Genomic DNA, 22,226 nt, shown 5'->3' on the forward strand with positions numbered 1-22,226 from the left:
GGTGAGTTATGTCGTGAGTATCCCTTTACTAGGAAGAAGTCCACTATCAAGCCTTCTCGTTGTGAGTGCTATTGGTTGTGATTATACAACTTGGTTTGATTGTACCTCTTCTTTTGCCCTAAGTTGTAGTATCCCTCAAAAGAGTGCAATTTTGGCAATGAATCATCCTTTTTGTTTGGTGAGTTAGTGAGATTCTGGTTAGATTTAAGAACGCTCATTTGTTACATAGTGTTCTTGGATATTTCTAGATTTTTTCCCCTGATCCAATTTGATTGGAAGTGCATAGTGTTTAGACCATGGTTGGTAGTCACTTGGTAAGTGCATGATGCAATCCAACACCTTATGATGAGGTTGAGTGGTATGTTCCTCACCTCGTAGTGTAGAGTTCTTGGATAGATGAGTTTTCCTAGCACACATTTTGTTCCTTGTTGAAGGACTTTGTGTTTGTATGATACTCTCTCTCATGGTTAACCCTTTTATGTGGTTGACAAAATGGTTTGTGAGTTTTGGAGCAATTTGGTTCAACTTGTGGAGAAGTCAATGAGGTTTTCTTGTTTTGTTGGTTTTGGTTTTGCACTTGGTGTGCTTGGTTTCTATTCTTGGGTCACAAGCTTCCAAGAGTAAGCCTAGTTTTTTGGGTGGGGATGATGTAGTGCCTCCCCCATTTGATTTACGTTAGTCATCCTACTAAATGCAAAGCCTAGTTTTTTGGGTAGGGACGATGTAGTGCCTCTCTCATTTGATTTATGTCAATCATCCTGATAGATGCAATCTTGATGTTCTTGATTTGTGAGTGAACTTGTTAGGAGCCACGAGTGGCCTACACCCTTGGGGTAAATTGAATTATGATATTATATCAACAAGTTGATTATGTTTTATGCTAGATTCATGTGATTATAATGTGTTTGATGGTTTCATTGAGGTTGTGTCAATGGTTACCTAGATGACTATGGTATCACAATGTTGTTCCATAATTACCCTTGAGATGTGATCAGTGGTTGCTGTGTATATTTTTGGTGAATCTTATATTGGAGAGTTGTGATGTTACTACAAGACAATTATTTGAGATCGTGTTATATTTTGCCTTTTATGTTGTTGGGCATTTGGTTGATATTTCCATTATTAAATGCTTAGAATAATTGAAAATGAGCTATCCATATTGGATTCATCAATTTATGTGCTACGAATATTATCAAGTTCTTTCAGTAGACTTATAAATGATGCAATTTATATTATCTAGATGAATTCTTTAAATTAAAAATTTATTAGAAGCTTTATTTTGCGGTTATGCATAATTGGTGCTTCGGCAATTATATACAGTGCATCTACACTTGATTGTGTCTGTTTACTGTGCAGGACTTATATCCCCGGCAATGACACATTGAGTTAGTGATCTGGCCTTTCATGTTGAGCCAATGTTGCCCATGTATGGCTGATGTATCCTTATATTTGTTATTAATAACCCTCTAGTAAATGGTAAATCCGAATTCATAATGCATTACATGATTAAGACCTATGAGTGTGTCTGCATTTAGGGTTCCGCAATTGTTGCAGCAATTATTAAATTAAATTCAGATTTAATTGGTTAGAGGAATTTTAATTATTTTATTTTATTTATTTTATTTCCCAACTAATTTGTCATTTAATTGGAATTGCCCGATTTAATTTGTGAAAGGGGCGAATAGATTATTAAGTGGGTTAATAGTTTATTTTATAAGTCACTTGATAAAGTGCTTATATTATGCCAAAGGTGAGTTTTCTATACTCACTTCTCACTTTATTATTTCATGGCTTTGGAGGAAATTCTATAAAACACTCTTAGGAGAATCCAATGCTTTGCTTGTTGCGTGAGTTTGGTTGGGCAGATCTTCACAAGATCAGTCTCACTGGATTCGTATCAGGATTGCTCCGTGGTTTTGTCCGATTCAGTGTAGTATTTATTTTATTCCCTCCGTTCTTGGTTTTTACCATACATGCTATGCTAATGGTTTTGTCTAATTCAGTGTAGTATTTATTTTATTCCCTCCGTTCTTGGTTTTTACCAAATGTGAGAGGTAGGGCCTTCTTATTTATTTAGTTTTACTTCGTTTTTGTTTTTGTTTTCGGTTGCAAAATGTTAGGGAGTGGAGGACTAGTGTTCCCCTTCGTTTTTCCATCATCCGATTGAATGGCAATGAACATTTCTTATTAGTAGAATTTAAAAATGCAAGTTTAGGCATTGTTATGCTACCAATTTTTGTGTGCATGTCTAGAAGTCAAATTTTATTTGAATTTCCTTAGTTTAGACATGTTTTCTTAGTGGGTTTTTTATTTTATCTAATTCCAAGATGTTTTAATTTTGGATGTTTATGGCATCCCCTCATTTTGTGTCATTTCGCCTATTGTCCCATTTGGTATAGTTAGGGATTCGATTCTGTAGCCCTTGCCTAAATGATTAGGATCGTGGAATCGAAATGGTTATAGGACATTCCAAGGTATTTTATTTCTCGATTCAAAGTTGTGTTTTCATATTGATTTTGTGGACTCCGAAATTTTGTCAGATTTGTTGGATGGGGTTTATGAGCCTAGTTCATGAATTTTAATGGATCCTTGGTTGTTTGACCATATTTTAGTACTGGGTTTTCAGTTTCATTATTATTTGAGAAGTTTGGATTTGGGTGTTTTATCTTGCCTCATTTTGTGTGCCACCCATAGTCTGTTGGGACTTTGGCGGCATTTGGGTTTTATTGTGGCAATGGATTCTATTCCAAGTTTACTTTCCTGATGTGTTGAATCCACACTCCTAGATTTAGGTCGGTTGAGTAAGTTTGTGATGCTTGGTGTTTTATTGCATTATTGGGGTTCGTGTTGACTCTGGACTCCTGGATATAGGCAAGTTGAGTGAGTTTATTATAATTGTTTCATTGTTGCATTTCTTGTATCCAACCCTTGCATTGGTATTACTTGATATATATTGGTGGAATTGGTTGTGCCCATACACAAGCACATGCATGTGCGCATGACGGGATTTTGCAAGACCCAAACTCCTAGATTTAGGTCAGTAGAGTGATCATTCATTTGCTGTTTGGATTGGGAACTTGCATTGTCAATAGGCAGTCATCGTGTGATGAGCATGGGTATGTACGGTAGACGTTTGGAGCAGCTTCTCTCGTGTATCCCAACACAAAAGTGGCCTACAAGGTAACGTGAAGAGGTTCTAACAAGTGATAACCAAATTAATAAATGGGTAATAAAACTTGATGATAAGAAAAATAAACACCTATATAGTTATCGAGCATCCTGAGGGAGTAGATACAAGGGTGTGGTGTCTGTACGGTTACTAGCCTTCTATGAAAGTTAGTATGAGGATGCAACATGTGGCCTCCCGTTGGAGTTGAGTCATGCCAGGTATATGACCTCCTGGGGAGTATTGAGCCATACCATATACAGCTTGGGAGTTCTAATGCCAAGCGACCTACACTCCACTAGAGTCCCTATATAGTGATCCTATAGTGGGTCTGACCAGTGACTTGATGTACTGCATTGTCTTCATGATCATATAGTTGTTGGTAACATACTTTGATTGGTGTTTGTGTAAGCCATGGGTGATTGTATTATGTGATTGTAGTCTAATCACTATCTCCACCAATACAACAAGTGTGGGCTTCAGGGTACCATGCGGTTGGGAGGCATAGCTACCTATACCACTGCTGGGGACCAGTGTACAAAAATGATTTGCTTCCTATTTTGAGGCCGATGCATGATGTTCACTTGGATTCTTTGGCTTTCTAGTGTATCTTTCCTGGTGATTTATGTTATAGCTCTGATGCTTTGATAACATGTTTACATGATGTATCTTATAGTTATGTTCCTTCATTGCAATGTTGTATATGTATTAGATGAGTAGTTGTACTTTCCTACTTATGCATTTACTTTATCTAGATGTCTTATTATCGTTGCTATGGACTAGGAATGTTTTGGTAGAATAGCATGTTAGATGTCCTTGATTATATTGTTGGATGCTTATGGATTATGGAATTTAGGTACTCTTGATGCACATGTTGTACTTAGTGCCTATTGCTTTACTTTGATGTTGTATAATATGGCTTAGTGTAGCAATATACTTCGTTGATTAGAATGATTAGAGTTGATCCATATTGATGCTCTTGAGTGTTCTCTCCTCACTTCTCGTGGTTGTAATACTCCCTAGTGTGGAGGTTTTTCCTTATTTCTATCTCTTGTTAAGCATTTTAGTGTTGTCTTGTTGTTGTCATATGGGAGAGCAAAGTCTGGTACGACAATGCAATCTCTCATGCAACAAAAGCAATCTATCGTATGGCATGGAAAAGTCTCCTACGAGAGTTTGTTGTTTCGTACGAGCCTGGAAAGTGACTCGCTTGGCTCATGGAGAATGCTCACGTAGAAGCCAATCCTGCCTCACATGAGCATTCTACCTGATTTGTCATATGCCAAGTTTTCAAGTACTTCGAGAAGATGCAATTTGCACTTTTGGATACCCTTCTGGGTCCTGCATCTTCCTAGAGCATAACAGTTTGTTCATCAGATGTTTTTAGGTTTGAGAGGCTATCATTTCGTAGCGGTTATATTTTAAACTGGTAAATGAAATTGTATGAATTAACCACCTAGGAACTTACATTTGGGTTTTAAAATGAATCTTATATGCTTAATGCATGTAGTGAGAAATGTATGCATTTATAAGTGATCAATGCCTGGGGATATTTGGTTGTTTGGTTAGTTGTCTTTTGTTGCGATCTCTTATATGATTCTATGCTTGTATTTATGCTTTAACTTAGGAAAAAAGATATGATAGTCTATGGTTATTCTTATTTCCAAGGATCTCCGAGCAGGGCATTGCATCCTCTCAATCATCATCATCATTGTCACCACCAAATTTTATCTTCAATGATGAACCTCTCGACCCACCAGACCATGTTACAATTTCTTAAACTCCTCCGTTAATCTAATATACATCCACTGGACCCAAATCCCAATTTCTGTTGAACTTACCTTTAACCCCATAAGCACTAATAAGCCCTTAAACCATTGTTCCAACTCTTATTCATTAGCAAGTAAAATAGCTGGGAAATATTCTCAGCACCTCCTTGCAATCCTGCAAAAGTAGAAAGGCCAAGGATGTTTTTCTGGCTTTCTCCTAGGTTGGAACACCTATCCATTTCTTTAAGAAACAAAATGTTAAGATTCATAACATGTCCCTCACGATCAGGGATTCATTTCTACCTCATGTAGAATATCCAGAATCTGACTTGGATAAAACTTGGATTTTATGCACTGTCTCATAAGAACGTTTTAGGCAATAATGTACATTATTAAAGTAGATTTTGGACAAGTGCAAGTTGAAACAAAAATTGTAGGATGAAATAAATATAATATAAGCAAAGATATTGCCTGAGTGATAAAATTACAAGCCAAAGGATCTATAGTTCTGGAATTACTACCTATGGATGCACAAGAACAAAAATGTCTTGTGTATAAAAAATAATCAGACAGTCTACAGGATTGCAAAACACAAGAATTAACACTGAAAAATATTGGAAGCTCTGTAAGCAATAAAGGCTGAATGGGAATACTTAATTTGGCATCTAAAAATCTACCTGAGAGAACCTATTCAATCTAAAAATTATAATCGGCTGTCAGGTACAGATGGCAGAAAGCCATAGAAAGCTGGAAACTATCAAATATGAAAATTTGTGAACCGCCAAATGCTTTCATTAACAGCTTCGAATTGAAATTTTCCGCTCTTGAATATTAACGTATAATGGACAAATCTAGAATAATCAGAGCACCTCATCTTGCCATCAACTACTAATCATATTTTCTGTAGATTGCATTATCCAGCGAGAAAATTTGTTATGCCCATTCCAAGCTTGATTAAAAAGTTTTTTGTTTTACCTTCTATAACTCAAATTAAGAGCAAGTAAAGAAGCCTAATTCTTGACAGAACAGACTTCATTAATTTTTGCTGATGGCTTCCCAATTTTCAAGTGATCACACATGACTGAAGACCATTCAGAATCTAGCATGCTTGCTACTGCAGCAACAGATAGTGACTCCCAGACTGCTAGATATCAATCCATTTCTATGTCAATCAAGTTCATTGATACAATTTCAATCCTTCTAGGACGATGGTGGCTTGCAATTGAGTTCAGTATAAGGGGTGCAGCAAATTCCTTACAGCAAAAGGAATTTTTTAAATCTCTAGATGCTTAGCTCTATAATGGAAAACTTCAGCAAAAGTGAGCTAGGCGTAAAACATGGTATCCAGACAGAAATTTGTTAACTTAGGATCATTAATTTCTCTATGCATGGAACCAAGTTCATTTTCTTGATAGAACACTTGCAAACATGTTACAGAGTGTGTTAATTGCCAACATATATTGATGCCTAACTCCATAGTTTATGAACTTGTGAGAATGGCTACCATGGAGAGTAGACAACCAACCTGGAATCTAAATTATTATTGTTACCTATAGAATCTTTAAATATCTCTATGTGATGAAAAAAGTTTACTGCTGCAAACATGTGCCGCTGTATAATTGTTGCTTAAAAGCGTGTATCACTTGTTCAATACAGACCTGAGTTTTCGTAATATGATTATACTTAAAAGCATTGAAAGTGCCAAAATACTACCTGTTGTAACATAATTGCACATCACCCCATTGCAAATGGGAACCGCCAGTTTTTGCTTTTTAGAGTTCTGTTTTAAGTGTTTCAGTTTCATAGTCAGCGTCTTACCACTGCAAAGTTTAGGAGTTCACAAAAATTTAGAGTTTTGCCAAGCTCAGGAGTGTCTTTGAAAAGTAAAAGTAAAAACGCATGATCAAATGAGTATTCTAATGCCACAGAACTATTCAAAAGGGCCAAGGGATGAAGATCAACATTGCTTGAGGTTGATTCTAAAATCTCCTGCTTTTTAGGAAAAGTTGTTTTTTCTTTTTCTTTTTTCCTTTTTTGAAAGTATCATTTTCGGCACTTTAGGCGAAACAAGGTTTTCTTTGCTTTTGTCTACTTCTTTGTATTTCTTTTAATATTTCTATTTCTAGAAGTTCCTATTTTAGGAAGGCTGAAGGTTACGTTTGCAAACAAGAAAATTGAGAATCACCCTAGTATAAATTTCCTATTTTCTGTAGGATTTCATGAAAAAGCATGAGCTGCGGTAAAAGAAATTGGATTCCAAAATGAACTTTAGCATTCAAGATTTTGAAAAATTCTTGGAAATTCCTTGTTCTGGTATCAAATTTATTAGAAATCTTGGAAAAGAACACTAATAGAAGCATGCTGATTACTGAAATTTGGCTGTCTGAAAACTTTTCGGATCTTCCAAAATCTATAATGTCCATTATTACTTCTTGAGGTCTGAAACCACTCTCTGACAGTATTTCTATTTATATAAAATATATTTATGCTTGAAATTCCAAGAATCAACATAAACTTTGCCCTGTAAATTCAGAAATTCTTTCATCGCACATGACATCTGCTCTCTCCCATAAGGAAAACCCTCAAACCCATGCCAAGTCTGACTTGCAAAATTACTTGACAAGGGGCAAAGTCCAACTTTTCCAACATGAGAAATCCTTTACACCACATGAAGTATGACCAAGGTGAGACTCGAGTCAAATTCCACAAATACATATGAAGTCCAAACAGCTATGAGAGCTATGAAATTCAATAAGTAAAGAAAATTCCTCAACTGCGTGTAAAGTCCACCCAGCCTAAAAGGCTTTGAAAATTGCAAAATGTTTAGAAAATTCCCAACTCTCCATCAAGTCTGCCCAAGTTTGGCTATTTTCAAAAGATTCCTAACTGTGAAAACAAATCAAAAGAGAGCAAAGATAAAGTGATCGACTTAAGGCAAGAAAGAAAACCAAGCATGGATTTGAGGGGAAAAACAATACAGAAACAAAGCACTTTAAAGCAATGTTTTTTCAAGAAGTTATAGAATAAATCAAAGCAGGTTTTTTCCAAGGAGTTTTAGAAGAAAGAAAAGAGATTTATCGAATCAACAAAATGAAAAGTGTTTCATTTTTTCAAGAGGGATTGACCATAAAGGAGAAAGGAAAAAAAATCAGAAAGGAAGCAATAAAATAAGCAAATCAATCTCTCCTTGACATTCACAATGCTTATAAATACAGAAGCTTGCCATCTCATTCTTCAAAAACAAGAGAACACAGCTCTGAAGTTAGCATTATTCCTCTGATTTCAGATGTAATGTGAATATTTTGAACAATTCTCAGACTGAGTTTCATTAGTCCTTGGCACAGATCAAGGGTTTTAGAAGAATCTTCAGTTGAAATTCTAATTTCTCTCAAGTTAAAAGGTGATTTTCAGACTTTTTCTTTAAGGATTTTTAGGTTTCCTAATATGCTTGCAGATTCAAGACAATTTCTTTTAGACTTTGAAGATTTTTTCATTCCAAATTCAGAATTTCAATCTGCAAATCAGAATTGGTGCAGATTCAATGAGGTGGATGTCAATACAATTAGGATAATAAAATGAAGAAATTTCTCAAATTCACATAATTTTTTTTGGAAAGTTGTGGAAAATTGAAGTTAGTAAAATTCCTGATTTCAAACTGGAAAAGTTGTTTGAAATCTACAAGCACAAGCCAACTCCTCCCAGCTTAGGATGACTTGAAAAATTAGGTAAGTGCTGACAGACTAGACGAATAATGCAAACCAAGAGATGAATTGCACTGGATCCAGAAAAAAGTTGGAATATGGTGAAGACCAAAGCCACTTGATGTTGAAGTCACCAACTATCCAGAGAAAATTCCAAGCACGAAAGAGGAAAAGACCGAGTTCTAAAGAGAAAATGTTAAGTTTACGCATAGAAAAGAAGAGATATAAGTTTATAAAGAGAGAAGATGTGAATTTTGGAGAGAGGATATTTTTAGAGGGTGAAATCATGAAAGAAGCAATGGTGAAAATTGCCTAAGTATGGGAAATTTCCTGAAAATAAGACCTGAAAGTGTAATTCCAAGGACAGGACTTTTTGAAGTCATCTATATGAGTTATTGAAAATTTTCTTAATGTTGTTTTGCAGGTCCAATGCAACGTGAACAATCAAGGCCAAACAAAGATATAGGAGATGCCGCAACAAGATCAAAGGAAGGAATTCAAATGGTACAAGGAAAGATGATATTCACAGATGAGGAAAACAAACACAATCAAGGACTTCATCACCTACAATTTCAAGACAAGAAGAAGAATGAATGGACAATGGAAGATTTCAAAGACATTTTCCAAATTTCAAAGTTCACACCAAGAAGTCTAAAATCCAGGATTAATGAAGAACATTCAAAAGGTTTTAAATTCCGAGTTCAAGGAGGTTTAAAGATGATGCACTTTGAGAATTATTTTCCAAAATCCTAGTCTCCCAAAAATGAAGAAGAAATGTGTTAACTTCATTCACATATACAAGAATATTGAGGTAGCAACCACTTTTCTCCACCAATAAGATAATTTCATGCATATGGTGTCCAAGTTCATCAAATATGCTGCAAAGGAAAGGCTAAGCTCCATCTGAGTTGTACATTTTCATTGATTCTCATTGGATAGTCACTGTAATCCCTAAACTATGGTATGGTTGACTGAATCTTGATTGTCAATCTTAAATTGATCTTGACTCTTCATTTGTTTTTGAACTCCTATATAAATCCCACTCCTCTCATTTCTGAAGAGAAAATTGGACAAATTGTTGCAGAAGAATCTTAAATAAATTCATTGTTCAACAGTTGGTGAAAATTGATATCTTTTACAAGTTGCAAGGTTTGTCTCACTTAAAGTAGATATCAATTTCAATTTGTTAAAGTGAATGAAGAATTTGACGCGAATTTTCATTGTGGAATCAATACATTCATACTTTTGATAGTTGAATGATTTTCAACTATTGTGCAAAGTTAGTCTGAACTTGTGATAGAAAAACTCATTACTGCATTCATTGTTAAAATGTTGGTGAATATCTGTGATGTACTAATCCCCAGAATACCTTAAAAGATTGCACCATTCTTGTCAAGTCCTTGAATTTGGAGAAGCAAGGATAGGTTTCAGATTCCAGTTTTTGAGATTTTGTCTCTAGATTTCATAGGATTAGTTCATAGAATTAGTTTAAGGTTAGAATTGTCTTACAATTCTTAAGAATTTAAACCAGAAAATTCCAAGTAAAAAACAATCCAAAGTTGAGAAAAAAATCTTGAAAAACCACGCAAATCCCCTTGGAGGTTTTCAGCAAATCATCCTATAATGAGAGTCTGTCCTGAACAGAAAACCCAGACGCATTTGGAACCTTGGAGTCAACCTATGTGATCACATAGTTCATCTGTTTAGCACATTGCAGACTTCATTCAAGAGAGGGTAGTACCCCCTTGGACTTTACTCAGTGTTGTCTGTGTCATAAAACACAACCCAACACTACCTGTGCCACAACTTTACAGATTCACATTTACATCAGTACAAAGCTAATTTGCTTTGTAATGCATCCTTGCACACATCCATCTGTCACCAAAACATTGAGAGTGAACTCACTCCAGTGTTATAAGAGAGGCAATCTATGTTGTGAAGGTTGCTATATTTTTACAAAATTAAAAGTGCAAATTGTAATGTCCAAGTCATCTTTGAGCTTTGAAAATTTAAGATCTAATAAGGGAGTTTAACTGATAAGATGGGGTCACAATCTATCTGCTGGTGTAAAATAGCAGCTACAACATACAAAAAACCAACCAGACAGGCCAAATGGATAGATCAAGAATACAGAAACAAAAACAGCGATCAAACAAACAATGCAATTGCATTATAAGGTCTGGTCCCTGTGGTATTCCTTTTTGAAGAGGCCTCCCTCTCTTTGAATGTAACTTATTTTTCCAAGTCACATTTTTATTCAAAAAAGAAAATCTAGTTTTGCTAGAGGGACAATACGACAACCAATCAACGGAGTCTAGATGGTTCCTCCCAGCTCCGTGGAAAATTAATGCTACACACTTTACTTGCCGGTCATGGAAAGGCATGCAGGTTAAGCAACAAGCAGAAAATTACAAACATCAAAAACAGAAAACTGAAGCCTCCTATGGGAGTTTGATCCAGTGCCATTTCAGTTTTTCCAATGAAAGGCAAGCTTTAGTCTTGATATTGCTACCCATACGGTGTTTTGATGCCTTACAAGCTAACACAGTAACATCAGAACGAAAACAGTGTGCACTTCCAACACAATTGTTATTGAAGCTTTAAATGTTGTCCACATTTCACATTCAAAATGTTCCTCTAAAAAGCGAGGTCAAGTTGGCCACAATTTTGATTAAATCTCTTAGGCATTTGAGTCTTTGGACCATTGAATTCTATCTTGAATACCATAATTTCTAAAACATTTACAAAGCTCCTTTTTTTATTAATAATTTTTTTGGCCTTTGAAAGAAAGAAACAATGACAATAGCTCCGTCAAGAACTTTACAACTATTTTTATAATTTCGAATCCAACAAAAGGAGGAACAATGATGAATAAGACCATCTCATCAGCCATTGAATTTTAACACGAGAAAATGTTCAACATGAAAATAGTATGAAGACATCCAATAATGGCTCTGATCTATAATGGATTGGAGTATGCTAGCCTATATGAAAATGGTTTGAGAACTAAAAGAATACACTATGAGATAATATCAGTATAGTCAGTATAGGAGTATTTCTAGAATTATAAAGGCATTCTATTTAGATCAGATAGATATGAACAATCTCTAAAGTAATTAATATACAAAACAAGAGCAAAAAATATGTGCCTTCAACTCCAGTCTCCATATTGAAATGTAAGTTTTGACTGTAAAAGAGAGCTGCATCATTATGAATGCCAGAACAATTACTTCTAGGAGCACAAGTGTGAATCTATAACTTAACTGCAAGAAAGAAAAAGATCATTAAAGGCAAATAAAATAAAGCTCGTCCAGTTATGCTTTTCGAGATGATGCAAGTTGCAACCAACCGACATATTTTGTTTCTAGTTACCTTTCAATTGCTTTTCACTGTAGTTTTATAGAATACTATAAATCCTATGTAGTAATTCCATGACAATATATACCATTAAACTGGAAATGCCAAAATCGCTAGGGTAAGATAGATATACATATCATGCAGACACTCGCTGAAACAGACCTTAAGACCTAAGCGTTTATGATAACCACAAAACCCAAAACAGGAACCATAAAAACTTAGACATAAAACCATAGATGCCACAATAATGACAAAGAAAACAAGAAGAAATATCTTGGCATGCCAGAGTTGCTTTCTCGCAACTCTTCTGAAGCTGCCTATATAAAAATTAAAAGCTCATCAATCATAGCATGGCAGGGATAAAATTTATAGCTGAATGATGCAGTCAATGTATATTTGTAAAACTTATATCAAATAAGTTGGGCCAATGATGAATAAGTAAAAACGAAAGAGTGATTTCAATTCACTTATATGTAAAACATGCACATAAAACTACTCTAAGTAGCACATATTTAAAGCATTCTCTACCCGGGCTCCGTTTTCTCTCCCTATGATGTATACCGAGAAGAGAAACTCAAAAAATGAATTTACATACGAGTACTTGAGCAGTAAAGAAATTTCCACCAACCCCAAATGCAATTATAATGAATTGAACTTTGCAGCAATCTACTGAAAGCGGGGCTGAATTTAAACACTTACAAACTGCCATTAATGCAGAAAACTTACATACTTGACATCAAGCACAAGTTCTCTGAAGTGGGACAAGATGGTTTTCCCATTTCCAAAGTTCAAACTACTGAGATGTTACACGGATGGTTCGAAAAGTTATCGTGGGCAATCACCATATCTCCAACAGTCTACCAAAGGACTTCTCCACACCCAAGATTTGACCTGAGGAGTTCTGATAAGGATGGTTTCGACTTTGAGCCTCAGATTCAATAAAGAACTCCTAATTGCTCCCAACCATCACAAGAAACTTGCACGGCTCACCGGCAGAATCAAATTATACACATAGCCATTTTCAAATTCAAAGTACTTTAGGTGTGAGGGTATCCTAATTTTGATATCCCCAAACATAGCAGTCTTTTCAAAACATAAAATTCATATCTCCTGAAACATACACTAAAGAATCCAAGCGTGCCTACTCAAACCACATAGCCTGTCAAGACACACAAAACTAAATTGCATCCAACCCAAACATTACCAACTAAAAGACAACCCAAAAAGAATAGTAACAGCAAACAATCCATGAAAGCTTGGAACGCCCAATTGAATTCATCCATGTACCTTTCACCGTGATTCCCAAAAGCAAACAGAAAGAATTTGATTGAAGCACATGTAAAGTCGAGAATCGAACTTACTGTGTTCTTAACAACATAGAAGAATCTGAGCTTTCTGCGCTGTTCAAAGATCGGTAACGGCTGCAACTGAAGGGCGGTCTCCTTCTAAGAGTGCGAGAATTTTAGGGCGATCTTTCAGCAACTATAGCGCCTTCGCGTTGGGGACAATGAATGATGCCTATATTTACTTCAGGAACCGTTGAATGACAACATCATAGAACTCCGAAAGCCTTTTCCGCGACGGCCACTTTTCCACTCATTCTTTTCAAGGTGAATTTCTTTTTTATTATTCTTATTGTATATCAAAATGGAAAGCGCGTCCGCCTAGATATACATCAATTTGTCCCCCAAAAATTGTGATTTTTATTGAGATGGTGACGTCATCGTAGGAGTGGGTTTTGGTTGGGCCAAGCAATTTGGGAATTTGCAGGTGGCAAGGTTGGAATGGGATGATTTTACAGTATAAATTTGTTGGGATAAATGCATGAAATTCTTTGAGTATCGAAGCTTTTTAGGTAATGTTGTGGGTGTCATCATTCTCGTGGCACAATCTAACAAGTTAATGAATGCCCACTTCAAAGATTCTCACTATCTGTCACGTGTCAACGAGAGGATTTCTTCTTTTTTATTAATGTTTAATATGGAATGTTACGCTGGATTTGTTTTACCTTGGACATGCGTGGATGGAGAAAGCTCCCTGGTCCAATCATATTTGAAGGGTAATATTAACTTCTGTACCGCGCATGACTTTTTGAAGCCTATAACAAGGTTGTCATGGCTACGTAACAATTCTATCTTGACCACTTTATCTTGGAAGGGAAATTTTATGGATTTTTTTTAATGTGGGGTTTTATATCAATCTATTATTATGTAGCTATTTAGTAGGGTTTGTTTTTTTTTTTTTAAATAAAAAAAATTAAAGACGTGATTTTGGCTTTTTAAGTCAATAGGCTTATATGTGAGAGCTGCTCTGGAAATGAATTTGTTTTGCTGGAAATTTGTCAGCCCTTCTCCTATAATTTTTCTTTTCTAATTAAATTAATTTTTTATGTTCTTTTCTTACAATTAACGGACAAATCTATAATAAGAAATAGAAACTTGTCTTTTTTCCCACTTTTTGTTGATCTTATCCAAAATCAATGGACTATAATGAGAACTTATACTATAATTTGTTATTGATTTTGCTTGAAGGCAATATGAAAGGTCTTATTTTTGTTAAGCAAGATGTCAAGGAAGACTTGAGGCTTGGATTCATACAAGCGTTGATTTTTAAAGATTAGGTATATTGTAGTTTATATTCATAAATGAAATCAATGATTCTTCTGATTTGAATCTATATTAATTTGTATGATCATGTTCTGTTATTTTTATATGAATCTTTAATTAAATGTATGATTTTATTTTGTATGAATCTATAATAATAAACATGTCTAATTTATTTGAAGAGAACTCTTGGATATGCCTATGTTTTAACCATAAAAACAATGGCTATGAAATGAATTTGTGAGCTTGGATTTTTAAACATGATTTTCAATTACTTTAATTAAGCGACATAAAATAATTTATAAGATAGGTGAATCTAATGAAAATAATTGATGGGTAAGAATTTTTACTTCAAACTAGTGTTCGCTCAGAATTTAATGGTATTTTATTTCATTTTTAAGGTTTCATATTCAATTGGTGCACAATGTCTACATGACTCTTGAGAGATAAATTTTACCCTAAAAAATCATTTAAGTCATGTAAAATATTGTTAAGAATTTTAAAATTTAAAATTTATTTTTTATATTTAATATTTACATTTAGATAGATTTTTGTTTAATTCCTAATACATATAAGTATTTAATTAATAATATGTAGTATTTAATTATTTTTATTGAAATAAAAATAATAATTATTAATTAAGTCAATAGAATATACTCCATCTTATTCATATATCTTTCTTATTATTTTGTATAAAATATCATGAAATATTATTGTTTAAAGCATTGGATCATTTTAAATAAAAAATGTTAAATATCATTGGATCATTTTAAATAAAAAATGTTAAATATATTTTTGTCAGAAAATTAATATGTATGGATTTATTCATCTAAAATTATTTAATAAAAACTAGTGATGTTTTAGTCTATATTTATCCAAAATTATTCATTTGAAATTAGTTTCATCTATGAACACGTAGAAAGGTATAATATATTTTAAAATCAAAAGACTTTTCCAAAAATTATAAGAATTGAAACGAAATAATATAAAATAATTTAGTGAAAATAATTATAGAAAAATGAGGAAAAAAGATGTATTAAATTAATGATGTCTTTGATTAATCCAAAATCACTCAATCTAAATTAAAACAATATGTTTTAAAATAGAATGATTTTTATAAATAATTCTAAAAAAATATTATTGTCCATTATAAATTGTTACCTTGTAAAATATCATGAAATATTTTAATAAAATATTACTTTTAAGTTGATAATTTTAAATAGATAACATGTTAGAGGTATTTTCTAGTGAATATAAAATAATTGTAGAAAGGGAGAAAAAATATTTTATAAATTAATAATGCCCATATTTTATCCATAAAAATCACTCAATAAAAAATAGTGTCATCTATGCTTTCTTTATTCATCTCAAATAACTCAATCTAAATTAAAGAAATATGTTTTAAAATTCAGTAGTGTTAGCAAATGATTCATTAAATCATTATTGTTGTAGATGTAAATGACACGTTTTAAGATTTAAAAAATCTTTTTAAAAAATTATTTGAGGGCATTTTAAAATTTAAAATTCCCATCGGCTTATTGTTGCATGTACAAAAGCATGCAATTGCTAGTTTATTAAGCTGATAGGCTTATATGTGGGAGCTTTGCTCCTGAAAATGAATTTGTTTTGCCGGAAATTTGTCACCCTTCGCGGATAGATTTTCTTTTCTAATTAAATTAACTTTTATGTTCTTTCCTTAAAATTAACAGAAAAATCTATAATAGGAAATAGAAACTTGTCTTTTTTCCCACTTTTTGTTGAGCTTGTCCAAAATTAATGGACTATAATAAGAACTTATACTACAATTTGTTATTGATTTTGCTTATTTTTGTTAAGCAAGATGTCATGGAAGACGTGAGGCTTGGATTAATACAAGTATTGATTTTTAAAAATTAGGTATATTGTAGTTTATATTAATAAATTAAATCAATGATTCTTTTGGTTTGAATCTATATTAATTCGTATGATCATGTTCTGTTATTTTTATATGAATCTTTAATTAAATGTATGTTTTTATTTTGTATGAATCTATAATAATAAACATGTCTAATTTATTTGAAGAGAACTCGTGGGCAGATATGCCCATGTTTTAACCATAAAAATGGTGGCTATGAAATGAATTTGTGAGCTTGGATTTTTAAATGTGATTTTCAATTACTCTAATTAAGCGACATAAAATACTTTATAAGATGGGTGAATCTAATAAAAATAATTGATGGTTAAAATTTTTTTACCTCAAATTAGTGTTCACTTAGAATTTAATAGTATTTTATTTCATTTTTAAAGTTTCATATTTGATTGGTGCACAATGTCTACATGAGTCTTGAGAGATAAATTTTACCCTAAAAATTCATTTAAGTCAATTAAAATATTGTTAAGAATTTTAAAATTTAAAATTTATTTTTTATATTTAATATTTACATTTAGATAAATGATTTTGGTTTAATTCTTAATACATATAAGTATTTTATTAATAATATGTAGTATTTAATTTTTTATTATTGAAATAAAAATAATAATCATTAATTAAGTCAATAGAATATAGTGAATCTAACAAAAAAGAAATAAATTAGAAAATACTCTTGTTTTTTATTCCTTTTTCTTTTGGTTCAAAATTAGAAGGATTCTAAAATGAAAAATAATAAGTTGTCTTATTTTTTCCATTATTCATATCCCTTTCCTATAATTTTGTATGAAATATCATGAAATATTTATTTTTTAAGGCATTGGATCATTTTAAATAAAAAATGTTCAATATATTTTCGTCAGAAAATTAATATGTATGGATTTATTCATCTAAAATTATCTAATAAAAAATAACGATGTTTTACTCTATATTTATCCAAAATTATTCATTTTAAATTAGTTTCATCTATGAACACATAGAAAGGTATAATATATTTTAAAATTAAAAAAAATTCCAAAAATTATAAGAAATGAAATGAAATAATATAAAATGATTTAGTGAATATAATTATAGAAAAATAAGGAAAAAAGACGTATTAAATTAATGATGTCTTTGATTAATCCAAAATCACTCAATCTAAATTAAAACAATATGTTTTAAAATAGAATAATTTTTGTAAATGATTCTAAAAAATATTGTTGTCTGTTATAAATTGTTAGCTTGTAAAATATCATGAAATATTTAAATAAAATATTACTCTTAATTGTGATATTGCTATCAAGATTTAACTGTGTGATTTTTGAGTCAAACTCATTGACCCATGTTTCATGAGTAGTGATTCAACATGAATCCATCTCTCATGAGAATAAATGGAACACTTAGCACTCATTGGATCTAGGTGATGCTCACAGGGGTGAAGCATCGGGACTTCTCGAGAGGTCACCCATCCCAGTACTACTCCAGCTTGAGCGTGCTTATCTACGGAGTTTCCTCCATGGTTAAACCCAAAGCTTGCACCCCATTTGCAAAACCTTCACCAAGTGTTGTGCCTTATGAACCAATCCTTAGAAAGCCCCTTAAGCTCATCAATTGATAATTTCCACAGCAAGTCAAATTGTGATATTACTATCAGGATTTAACTGTGTGATTTTTGAGTCAAACTCATTGACCCATGTTTCATGAGTAGTGATTCAACATGAATCCATCTCTCACGAGAATAAATGGAACACTTAGCACTCATTGGATCTAGGTGATGCTCACAGGGCTAAAGCATCGGGACTTCCCGGGAGGTCACCCATCCCAGTACTACTCCAGCCTAGGTGCACTTAACTACGGAATTTCCTCCATTGTTAAACCCAAAGCTTGCAACCCCATTTGCAAAACCTTCACCAAGTGTTGTGCCTTATGAACCAATCCTTACAAATCCCCTTAAGCTCATCAATTGATAAGTAGGAGATAATTTCCACAACAAGTCAAATTGTGATATTGCTATCAGGATTTAACTGTGTGACTTTTGAGTCAAACTCATTGAACCCTGTTTCATGAGTAGTGATTCAACATGAATCCATCTCTCATGAGAATAAATGGAACACTTAGCACTCATTAGATCTAGGTGATGCTCACAGGGGTGAAGCACCAGGACTTCTCAGGAGGTCACCCATCCTAGTACTACTCTAGCCTGAGCGCACTTAACTACAGAGTTTCCTCCATGGTTAAACCCAAAGCTTGCAACCCCATTTGCAAAACCTTCACCAAGTGTTGTGCCTTATGAACCAATCCTTACAAAGCACCTTAAGCTAATCAATTGATAAGTAGGAGATAATTTCCACAACAAGTCAAATTGTGATATTGCTATCAGGATTTAACTATGTGATTTTTGAGTCAAACTCATTGACCCATGTTTCATGAGTAGTGATTCAACATGAGTCCATCTCTCATGAGAATAAATGGAACACGTAGCACTCATTCGATCTAGGTGATGCTCATAGGGGTGAAGCACCGGGACTTCTCAGGAGGTCACCCATCCCAGTACTAATCCAGCCTGAGCGTGCTTAACTACGAAGTTTCCTCCATGGTTAAACCCAAAGCTTGCAACCCCATTTGTAAAACCTTCACCAAGTGTTGTGCCTTATGAACCAATCCTTAGAAAGCCCCTTAAGCTCATTAATTGATAAGTAGGAGATAATTTCCACAACAAGTCAAATTGTGATATTGCTATCAGGATTTAACTGTGTGATTTTTGAGTCAAACTCATTGACCCGTGTTTCATGAGTAGTGATTCAACATGAATCCATCTCTCACGAGAATAAATGGAACACTTAGCACTCATTGGATCTAGGTGATGCTCACAGGGGTGAAGCACTGGGACTTCCTGGGAGGTCACCCATCCCACTACTACTCGAGCCTGAGCACGCTTAATTACGGAGTTTCCTCCATGGTCAAACCCAAACCTTGCAACCCCATTTGCAAAACCTTCACCAAGTGTTGTACCTTATGAACCAATCCTTAGAAAGCCCCTTAAGCTCATCACTTGATAAGTAGGAGATAATTTCCACAACAAGTCAAATTGTGATATTGCTATCAGGATTTAATTGTGTGATTTTTGAGTCAAACTCATTGACCCATGTTTCATGAGTAGTGATTCAACATGAGTCCATCTCTCACGAGAATAAATAGAACACTTAGCACTCATTGGATTGAGGTGATGCTCACAGGGGTGAAGCACCGAGACTTCCCGAGAGGTCACCCATCCCAATACTACTCCAACTTGAGCGCGCTTAAATACGGAGTTTCCTCCATGGTTAAACCCAAAGCTTGCAACCCCATTTACAAAACCTTCACCAAGTGTTGTGCCTTATGAATCAATCCTTAGAAAGCCCCTTAAGCTCATCAATTGATAAGTAGGAGATAATTTCCATAGCAAGTCAAATTGTGATATTGCTATCAGGATTTAACTGTGTGATTTTTGAGTCAAACTCATTGACCCATGTTTCATGAGTAGTGATTCAACATGAATCCATCTCTCATGAGAATAAATGGAACACTTAGCACTCATTGGATCTAGGTGATGCTCACATGGGTGAAGCACTGGGACTTCCCAGGAGGTCACCCATCCCAATACTACTCCAGCCTGAGTGCGCTTAACTACAAAGTTTCCTCCATGGTTAAACCCAAAGCTTGCAACCCAACCTTCACCAAGTGTTGTGCCTTATGAACCAATCCTTAGAAAGCCCCTTAAGCTAATCAATTGATAAGTAGGAGATAATTTCCACAACAAGTCAAATTGTGATATTGTTATCAGGATTTAACTATGTGATTTTTGAGTCAAACTCATTGACCCATGTTTCATGAATAATGATTCAACATGAATCCATCTCTCACGAGAATAAATGGAACACTTAGCACTCATTGGATCTAGGTGATGCTCATAGGGGTGAAGCATCGAGACTTCCCGGGAGGTCACCCATCCCAATATTACTCCAGCCTGAGCGAGCTTAACTATGGAGTTTCCTCCATGGTTAAACCCAAAGCTTGCAACCCCACTTGCAAAACCTTCACCAAGTGTTGTGCCCTGTGAACCAATCCTTAGAAAGCCCCTTAAGCTCATCAATTGATAAGTAGGAGATAATTTCTACAGCAAGTCAAATTGTGATATTGCTATCAGGATCTAACTGTGTGATTTTTGAGTCAAACTCATTGACCCATGTTTCATGAGTAGTTATTCAACATGAATCCATCTCTCACGAGAATAAATGGAACACTTAGCACTCATTGGATCTAGGTGATGCTTACAAGGGTGAAGCACCGAGACTTCCCGGGAGGTCACCCATCCCAATACTACTCCAGCTTGAGCACGCTTAACTACGGAGTTTCCTCCATAGTTAAACCCAAACCTTGTAACCCCATTTGCAAAACCTTCACCAAGTGTTGTGCCTTATGAACCCATCCTTAGAAAGCCCCTTAAGCTCATCAATTGATAAGTAGGAGATAATTTCCACAGCAAGTCAAATTGTGATATTGCTATCAGGATTTAACTATGTGATTTTTGAGTCAAACTCATTGACCCATGTTTCATGAGTAGTGATTCAACATGAATCCATCTCTCAGGAGAATAAATGGAACACTTAGCACTCATTGGATCTAGGTGATGCTCACAAGGGTGAAGCACCGGGACTTCCCGAGAGGTCACCCATCCCAGTACTACTCCAGCCTGAGCGCGCTTAACTACGGAGTTTCCTCCATGGTTAAACCCAAAGCTTGCAACCCCATTTGCAAAACCTTCACCAAGTGTTGTGCCTTATGAACCAATCCTTAGAAAGCCCCTTAAGCTCATCAATTGATAAGTAGGAGATAATTTCCATAGCAAGTCAAATTGTGATATTGCTATTAGGATTTAACTGTGTGATTTTTGAGTCAAACTCATTGACATACTTATTAATTGATGAGCTCAAGGGGCTTTCTAACGATTGGTTCATGCAGGCACAATACTTGGTGATACAAATGGGTTTGCAAGCTTTGGGTTTAACCATGGAGGAAACTTCGTAGTTAAGCGCACTCAGGTTGGAGTAGTACTGGGATGGGTGACCTCCTGGGAAGTCTCGGTGCTTCACCCCTATGAGCATCACCTAGATCCAATGAGTGCTAAGTGTTCCATTTATTCTCATGAGAGATGGATTCATGTTGAATCACTACTCATGAAACATGGGTCAATGAGTTTGACTAAAAAATTCCACATTTAAATCTTGATAGCAATATCACAATTTGACTTGCTATGGAAATTATCTCCTACTTATCAATTGATGAGCTTAAGGGGCTTTCTACAGATTGGTTCATAAAGCACAACACTTGGTGAAGGTTTTTCAAATGGGGTTGCAAGCTTTGGGTTTAACCATGGAGGAAACTCTATATTTAAACGCACTCAGGCTCGAGTAGTACTAGGATGGGTGACCTCCTGGAAAGTCCCGGTGCTTAACCCCTGTGAGCATCACCTAGATCCAATGAGTGTTAAGTGTTCCATTTATTCTCCTGAGAGATGGATTCATGTTGAATCACTACTCATGAAACATGGGTCAATGAGTTTGAATCAAAAATCACACAGTTAAATCCTGATAGCAATATCACAATTTGACTTGCTATGGAAATTATCTCCTACTTATCAATTGATAAGCTTAAGGGGCTTTCTAAGGATTGGTTCATAAGGCACAACACTTGGTGAAACTTTTG

General features: G+C 34.5%; 1 protein-coding gene across 5 annotated transcripts in view; it reads right to left on the reverse strand.

Annotated features, from left to right (window-relative positions):
- Positions 1-13,634, reverse strand: part of LOC149577233 (glutathione S-transferase TCHQD-like) — a 39,381-nt gene extending 25,747 nt beyond the window's left edge. For 4 of the 5 annotated variants that reach the window (XM_089822855.1, XM_089822820.1, XM_089822844.1 and 1 more), the window contains exon 1: positions 13,355-13,634. The gene's annotated coding sequence lies outside the window, so the exon portion shown is untranslated. The remainder of the gene's footprint in view (positions 1-13,354) is intronic. The other variant, XM_089822837.1, reaches the window with a different exon arrangement.
- Positions 13,635-22,226: the final 8,592 nt, after the last annotated feature.

Source organism: Cupressus sempervirens, chromosome 1 (assembly GCF_028749045.1).
Source record: "Cupressus sempervirens isolate cs-2001-9-10 chromosome 1, ASM2874904v1, whole genome shotgun sequence".
In the NCBI taxonomy this organism is placed as follows: Eukaryota; Viridiplantae; Streptophyta; class Pinopsida; order Cupressales; family Cupressaceae; genus Cupressus; species Cupressus sempervirens.